This window comes from Pongo pygmaeus, chromosome 9 (genome assembly GCF_028885625.2).
Source record: "Pongo pygmaeus isolate AG05252 chromosome 9, NHGRI_mPonPyg2-v2.0_pri, whole genome shotgun sequence".
Lineage (NCBI taxonomy): Eukaryota > Metazoa > Chordata > Mammalia > Primates > Hominidae > Pongo > Pongo pygmaeus.
This window is the reverse complement of record NC_072382.2, coordinates 113,101,215-113,109,750: the sequence shown is the minus strand read 5'-3', so window position 1 is coordinate 113,109,750 and position 8,536 is coordinate 113,101,215.

The window sequence follows — 8,536 nt, the reverse complement described above, 5'->3', positions numbered from 1 at the left end:
AGACACTGCCCCTTACCCCCACTTAAAGAGAAGACACAGATGCCCTGTGAACACCTACCAGTTGGCTGACATCTGGGGCTCAGATAAGTCCTCTCTGGGTAAGTGATGTTTGATCGGAAAACTGAAAATTGAACAGGAATCAGTCAGGCAACGGGATGGAGGAAAGTAAAGGAAAAGGTGGGGAGAAGAACATTCTAGACAGAGAGAAGCGCTGGTGTGAAGGCCTGGAGTAGAGAGAAACCCTGGTGTGGAAATTTTAAGAACTGCAAGCTGAATATGCTGGATCCTAGAAAGTGTGGGGGAATACGTTAGGAAATGAGGTTAGAAAGGCAGCCATCCCAGCTCCCCGAGGGCCTAGGAAGTTAGATGAAGGATTTAGACTGGGGCCTAAGGGCAATTGGAAGGGCAATTGAAGGATTTAAAGCTATGGAAGAAGATGAGAGATTTGCATAAAACATAAATCTCTTGGCTGCATTTGGAAAGTGGATTGGGGGAGGAATTGTGGGTATTTGGAGACAGTCAGGAGATGGGTGTCATATGGATTAAATTTACAAATGTTTGCTTAGGGAAAATACGAAACGAACTAAGAAATTAGAAGATTAAAATGTGTGCTTCATCTTATGTTCTTTTTCAGCCCTAGTTTCGTTTCTTTGAATGAAACAGCTCTATGAGAGCTCTCTTCAGAGTTTGTATGTTCTCAACACTGTTCCTAGCCAGTGGCAATGAATAAATCAACCTATACTAATTGAAAATTAGCTGTGGGCGAACCACAGTATGAAACACTGCTGGGCACCATGGAGGATTCCAGGAAGGCTTGGTCCTTGCCTGTAAGAAACTAACAATCGAGTAATGAAAATAAACAGAAACTCTTAACTCTTAACTGTTCATTGAAGATTCAAGCAACATGTGATTAATTATCAAAAAGTGAGGAATTGAATCATAAACACTGTAAAAGGAGGGTTAGAAATGATTTCAGGGAAGTGTAGGTATTGGGCAAGTCTTTGAAGGATGCTGGGAGGTGGGCGGGCCCACATGCCTGAGAACACATTGAGGGCGGGAATAGCATGAGCTTAGGCCTTGTAGTTGCATCCACATTCGTGGTTACATTTGTCTTGATTTTCAGGGAAGGTCGACTGACCCTCAGACATAATAGAAAAGCACACTAGCTTTTGCCAAAAAACAAGGGGATAGTGAATATTCCCATCTTAATTAGTGGTCACTTTTCTGCTGCACCTGCTGGAACTGCAGCAGAATGGGGGCATGTGGGTAGACTTGGTTGGAAAGCGAAATGGGGCTGACTTGGGAGAGGCCTGGAAAGGGCACAGGGGACAGGGAGTGCTGTGGGCCTTCCATAACCCTGGCTGGTCACCCTGGAAATCAAGGTGACTTGGTTTCAGAACATTACCTAGTGCCAAGGCAGTTTACAAGTTACATATAACAGGAGGGACCATTCTAAAATCTCTATCCCCAAAGCGCCAACTATTTGCCCCTTAGCATGGAGACAATCTGTTCTTATGTAGGAGTTCAACTGCTCTGAAGGGGACATTGGCTCTGAATTGCTCTCAAGTCTCAAGTATCGTTTGCTACTTGATGGCCACCTGCCACCATCCTGGGCAGGGGCTGAGGAGAAGGTTGAGGGGCACAGGGACTGAAACTGTCCTGCAACAGCAGCGTCAGGTCTGGGCTGGGCTTGGAGAAGACAGGCATGCCTCCGAGGTGGCTTCTGCGAGATAGCTGTACCGGCTGGTGGACCAGGTTGAGGGGCTGTGCAAAGTGATCAAGGTGATGCAGGAGGCGTACCTCTAAGTTTGGCTGGAAGACATTTGTCTGCAGGGTAAGTTCAAAGGGGGCATTGCCTAGGGCAGTGCATCTCCAACTCTGTGTGTTCTCTGGAGATGCTTGTGGGGCTGCCTGGACTGCGGGCTAGGGAAGCCAAAGGAGTGGGAAGACCCCCAAGACAGCCTATGGGCCCCACCTGCTCCCTCTTCACTGAATTTGGGGCTTTTCTATCAGCTTTATATTTTGGAGAACTGCTTAATAATTTATTTGAAAAAGAAAAGGATGCTGCTGATAGAAACCAGTTGAAAATCTTTGTCATTTGAACAGCCTTTTCATAACATGCTCTTTTGGTCCCTGCTACCAGGCTTGAAGGCATGTCCCTAAAATAGGGGAGGTCCCTGACTCTCGGACACCTACAGGGGTGACAGTGCTGATCCCAGGACCTGCTCAGTGTGTACATACTCTGCTGGAGTGCTGGGACGCAAGGTTCTGCTGGTGTTGCCAGGAGCAGGGATGGGAGCAGGAGCCAGTGAACTGCCAGCAGGAGGAAGAACAATGAGCTAGTGTGAGTGCTGCCTGAGGGGGCCTGCGGAGGTGACAGTCCACCCGGGCTGTGGAGGCGTATTTGTCCAGGCAGGAAGCCACATGGGACCTCAGGCCAGTCTCTCCTGGCACAGCTCCTGACCGCACCTGCAGCAGAGCCCCTGGGTGCCTTCAGGATGGAGGAGCTGTTGCTGGATGGCCAAGCCCACCCGGCCTGGGCCAATTTCTTCCCTACCTCCTGGTTGTGGTTGAGGACTGCCCTCTCTGCTCCAGGAAAAATTCTGCACTATTTTCAGGCCATTTGGCCTTCTTCCTTAGTCACCTCATGGACTCACTATCCAGGAGCCAGATTCCCTGAGCTGGGGGGACTAAGTTCTAATAAAATGGCTTCTGAGGGGGAGAGGACTCATGGATAGGACACCTCATAGATTCTCCATCTATATATGTGAAATGAATGATTTTATGAGCATCTCAGGCTTTTCCACTCTATTGATACTATTAGGCCAACAAAGATAGGACCATATCTTGGTAAGTGGCAGTCATTTTTACCACCAGATGATGATTTCCTGGTGTCAGTTACTTAAAGACGAGGTCTGTCTCTGAAACCAGGCACAGGGCTGGGCACAAGTGTCTGAAGAGGAGGCCAAGGTGGGCCCATATAGAGATAAACAGTAGAAATGAGGAGGCTGTGGAGGTGGACCAGACATTAATTTTCACACTGGGTATGTGTATTAGTCTGTTTTCATGCTGCTGATAAAGCTATACCCAAGACTGTGTATCTTATAAAGAAAAAGAGGTTTAATGGACTCACAGTTCCATGTGGCTGGGGGGGGGGGGTCTCACAATCATGGCAGAAGGCAAAAGGCACGTCTTACATGACAGCAGACAAGACAGAATGAGAACTAAGTGAAAGGGGTTTCCCCTTATAAAACCATCAGATCTTGTGAGACTTATTCACGGCCACAAGAACAGTATGGGGAGAACTGCCCCTATGATTCAATTACCTCCCATGGGGTCCCTCCCACAACATGTGGGAATTATGGGAGTTACAATTCAAGATGAGATTTGGGTGGGGACACAGCCAAACCATATCAGTATGGAAAGGGCAGGAACTTCGAGCCACAGGAATGGGCTGGCTACAGCAAGTTCAGAAAGCTGGACTCATCAACTTGACTTCTTCCCCAGGCCTAATGTTCCCTGGGTCATTCCTAGCGTGCTCTCTCTTGTTCAGTGCTTAGTAATACAATGGCCATTTCTTGGTCCTCTACTATTGTGAGGCTTCATGACGTGCCTTTTCATGCAGTATCTGAGTTGATCCTTGTAACAGCCTGGTGAGGAACTCTTGTATCTGTATTGTACAGGTGATGAAATCAAGACACAGAGCATTAAGTGCTTTTGCTCAAGGTAACAGTTTTAAGAGGTAGACCTGAGATTTGAACCCAGATCTATTTGATTCCAGAGATAAAATTCTTCATTGCTGTTTGCTATGGAGTTTTTTTAGACAGTACCAGTTTGTCTTAACCATGCTGAGTATTTCTAAGAGCAGAGTTCAAGTTCACATTTGCATGAAGCTTTTCAAAGGGTAGTGGAGCTCCCAGATTTCAATCAGCATAAAGTGGAGCTTGGGGACAGATCATGTCACTTGGTCAGTCATCCTTCCTTCCTAGAGCATCTCCCTCTCCTCCTCGTGCTAGACCGTCAACATTCTGGTTTTGCTTTAGTAACTGGGGAGTTTTTCCTCCTGGCTTTTCTCTGCAACCTCTTCCCAGCTGTTCCCAAAGCTGAGAGTGGCTAAAGAGGAAATCATGATGGTGCATCCTATATTTGGGACTAGAGTAGTATATTTCAAAGTATACAGTTCTTTGGGCAACCAGCATCCTGAAGACCTGAACTCAGCTACCGCCAGGCTTCAGTGTGTCCTTCTCAGGCACCCGTGGGTTCTGTGCACCATAGTCAGCTGCTGCTGCTGCCTGAGGGCGTGGAGGGCTGCAAGGAACAGGTGTTTCAATGCTGCCCTTTGCTTTGGATGCTCTAATCAGTCCAAGCTGACATCACAGCCTCTGAGAGGTGAGTGCATATGACCATCTAGATTAGATAAAGTGACTCACCGTAATTTACAAACTGTGATTTAGTAATCCGGTTCCTTGACTCAGAGTAATAAGAGATCCATGATAACAGTGGATTTGGAGGAAACCTGGGGGAGATCCAGATAGCATCAGCCCACAGTGCTATCCCTCCTAGCAATCTTTGCACTCATTGTTGATGTGTATTGTATGTTCATGAATCTAGGTGACTATAAGGTATAACCTGTCATCACTCTGTGGCATATTCTCACACCTCTCTGTAGTTCAGGCAGTACCATAAGACTCCCCTCAGGGCCCAGGCTCGAGCCTATCCATGGGATTGCAAGAATGGCTATCCCTTTCGGGTGCTTACTATTTGCCAGGCACTGTTGTGCTGTTTTACCCACATTCAATAATCTAACCCTCACAAGAATTCTATAATGTACATATCCAGAGGAGACAAGGTTGGCAGAGGCAGGATCAAACCCAGGCATTTGACTTGCAGGTCTGGGCTCTTAGCTAGCAAACTATGTTACCACTGTGCAGGCTGGAATGTCTATTCTCCCAAAAACTCAGAGCCAAGCAGTGAGGGATGAAGGAGCCAGGTGAGGCCCTGCTTTCTGAACAAGACAGCTAGGTGTTATGGAAGAGAACTAGATAAGGCTGTGGTTCTCACATGTGATCCCTGGACTGGCAGCCTCAGCATCACCTCAGAATTTGTTAGAAATGCAAGTCCTCTGGCCCTGTCCTGGACCTACCAAATCAGAAACCCTGGGAATGGTGATTTGGATGCATGACAAAGTTTGAAAATCACTAGAGGCCAGGCCCAGTGGCTCATGCCTGTAATCTTAGCCCTTTGGGAGGCCGAGGCGGGCGGATCACAAGGTCAGGAGATCAAGACCATCCTGGCTAACATGGTGAAACCCCATCTCTACTAAGAATGCAAAAAATTAGCTGGGCATGGTGGCGGGCGCCTGTAGTCCCAGCTACTTGGGAGGCTGAGGCAGGAGAATGGCGTGAACCAGGCAGGCAGAGCTTGCAGTGAGCAGAGATTGTGCCACTGCACTCCAGCCTGGGTGACAGAGCAAGACTCCGTCTCAAAAAAAAAAAAAAGAAAATCACTGGAAAAGGGAAGCTGGAGGCTAGGTTCTAGGTCTATCTCTGCCCTTGCCTAGCTAGGTAACCATAGGAAGGTAATTTCATCTCTCTGGTCCTATTTCCTCATTTTAAAAATGAAGGGCTCACTCTAGATTTATTCACTTTTCATTAATCCAGCAAACATTTATTGAGTGCTTACTGTGTGACTGATTCCGAGAATGCAGAGACACGAAGCTTTCAGAATGGAACACAATGAGAGCCAGGTGGCTTGGGATCATCTGTGGTTACCACTCCAGGTTCAACCCTAGTTAATTCTTGCTGAAACAATTGTTAGAAAGATTCTCTCTAACCTCCCACCCTTTCTCCTAACTCTAATTTATCTTCACACTGTTGCCAAAGCCACTTTTAAAAGAAGCGTGACTCTGACCCCGTCACTCCTCAGTGAAAAAACTTCCATGGCTCCCTATTGCCAATACTTTCCCAATGGAACACAAATGGAACACAATTGGAAACACATTTCCAAGGATCACAAGCAGCTTGGAACACAATTCCAAGGACCAGAGAGATGGAACACAATTCCAAGCTGCTTGTGATCCTTGGAAATGTGAGAGGCCTCAGACATAACTCCGCCTGTGCCACCCAGGCCTGTAGGATGGCAAGGAGGAAGAAATCGTGGCCAGCAGAGGTTCTAGGTTCTGCGTAACCTGAGTCCAGTGGCTAAAAAAAGAAAAGACTAGGATTCTCATGCAACATTTGGCAAAACTCTACGCTTCCTTGAGGCTCACGTGACATTTCTCCTAGATAAACCTGGCTAAATTCCTGCCTGTATTTCAAAACCTACAAAAAATTTGGAGTGACAGAAAATGGGTGTGTTGGCTCAAGACTCAAGACTCTGAACAGTATGAGTTTGGAGTCTATTGCAGCAACCGGGGCCATTGTCTTCAACAACCAGCATCCTGAATAGGGTCCCTGGGGCTTGATGACTGCCGTTAATGTAGGTGGGCTGGAGAACTTGCTCTCCAACTTCAGATGCAGCCACTGATGTCTATATGGTTGTCTACCCCTGAAAAAGAGTAAAGGATCTGTTATCAATTAATCAATGAGACTTTATCAAGCGTATAGTCTACTACTGTTATTATGCCAAATTTGCTGGTTACAAAAGAAACCTAAGGTGCTTCCTTGCACCAGAAGTCTGCCAAATTTTCTGCAATCCAGGGCTTGGCATCATTTAATAAGTTGGGCCATCCAAACTCCAGCGGAGGTGGGTCTGAGTCAGCTTAGCAATCTGCCTGGAACTTTGCTTTGGAGTCTGTGCATCTGCCTGTGAAGTCTGCCTCAACTGGTGCAAAATGGTTGCCTTGTTTTGGGAAGATAAGTGGTCTGAGTTGCATCATGAGATGTTCAAGTGGGACTGGAAGGCTTCGAAGAAAGAGGGAGAGTCAAGATGCTCAGAGTCCTGTTGGACTCTTAAAAAACCTTCTGTCTCTGTCGCAGAGTGGAAAGCCCACTAGAGCCTTAGTGCCCACTTCCTGTGGTGTGACTGAGCTTACGGCTCCCTGAGCTCAGTTCTTACTTTGTTATTGTGAGGGCAGTGGCTGATGTTCAACTGATATTTCTTGAATTTGTTGCATGTAGAATATCTAGGTTGGATGCCATTGATAGTTTTTATCTGTATCCCTTAGCTGGGTTTTTAGAAATGCTCTTCTGAATCTGCCCAAGATGTTGATTTTGAAAGATACTTTCTGACCCACTGCTTTCTTTGTTTTGATGGGAAGATATTTGTTCTGGCTGCCTCTCCTCTACCTCTCCCCACTTCCACTGGAATGTAAGCTCTAAGAAGTCAGGAGGCTTACTTTCCTTGTTCACTGTTCCATCCTTAATGCCAAATACAGACTGGATGACAGTGGGATGACATTCGGCAAATATTTGCTGAATGAATGAGTGCATGAATGAATGGATGGATGGATGGATGAATGATCAGCTGTCTGGGACTTAACTTTCTTGTGTGTGTGTGTGTTGTGGGGAATAATGTGATGTGGTGATTATAAGCTATGGAGTCAGCTTGCCCAGATTATAATCCTGGCTCTTCTTATAAACTGTGCATTTTAGCCAAGTTTCTTAACCTCACTGTGTTTCCTCATATGTAAAATGAGGCTAATACTTCAAAGCATTGTTATGCAGATTAAATGAACTAATATGTGTGAAGTATTTAGAACAGTTCCTCGCATATGGTCAATGCTCCAGAAGTCTTAGCTTTCGTTGGCTTTGTGAGCTGGAAGACACACATGGAACTCCTGGAGTTGTTTTATCTCCTTCTGCCTCCCTCCACTTTTGTTTTTTTATGGTGCGATTGTGTCTATTTGTGGGACACATTAATTAAGAGAGTTTTTTAAAAGAAAAACGTACTCATGCCAATCAGTTTATATTTATTGTGTGCCTGTTACATTTATTATACCTTTTTCTAAAAGAAAATTAGTATTTTCTCTCACAGATAGTGATAGCAACACTGGGCTCAAGTCAAAATCTTTCACATTCATTGTTAATGAAAAAATAGTAATAACAGTACTAGCTACCATTTATAGAGTCTTTTCTATATTCTGGGCATTGTGCACTTTGGTGGACCACGGATCATGGATACCTAGGTATTGACTGAATGTCAGACTTTGTCTCTGGGTTCACTGAGGCCAGGCTTAGCTTACTTTGTTCATTAGTCTCACTCTAGTGTTACTACGGCCAACAAATGCGTCATGTAGAGTTAATCCTTAATTGAATTGACTGCTCTATCTTTGGAAGCAGATTTCTTTTTTTCTTTTGGACCTTCAAGATGTCTAGAATTTTGAGTTGTCATTATCTCTTTCTCACTCTTTCCTCTTTTTTCTTCTTACACTGACATTTCTGTTTATATCTCCTTTTCATTTTCTCTGTCTCTTCATTCATTCATTTATTCAAGTTACTTTCCCACCAAATTACAGAAGTGGTAGTTGAAAAACAGCAGCGCAGCTGCCAGCCCTATAGCTCCACCCGTGACCGAAAGTTGCCCAGGAGCATGGCAT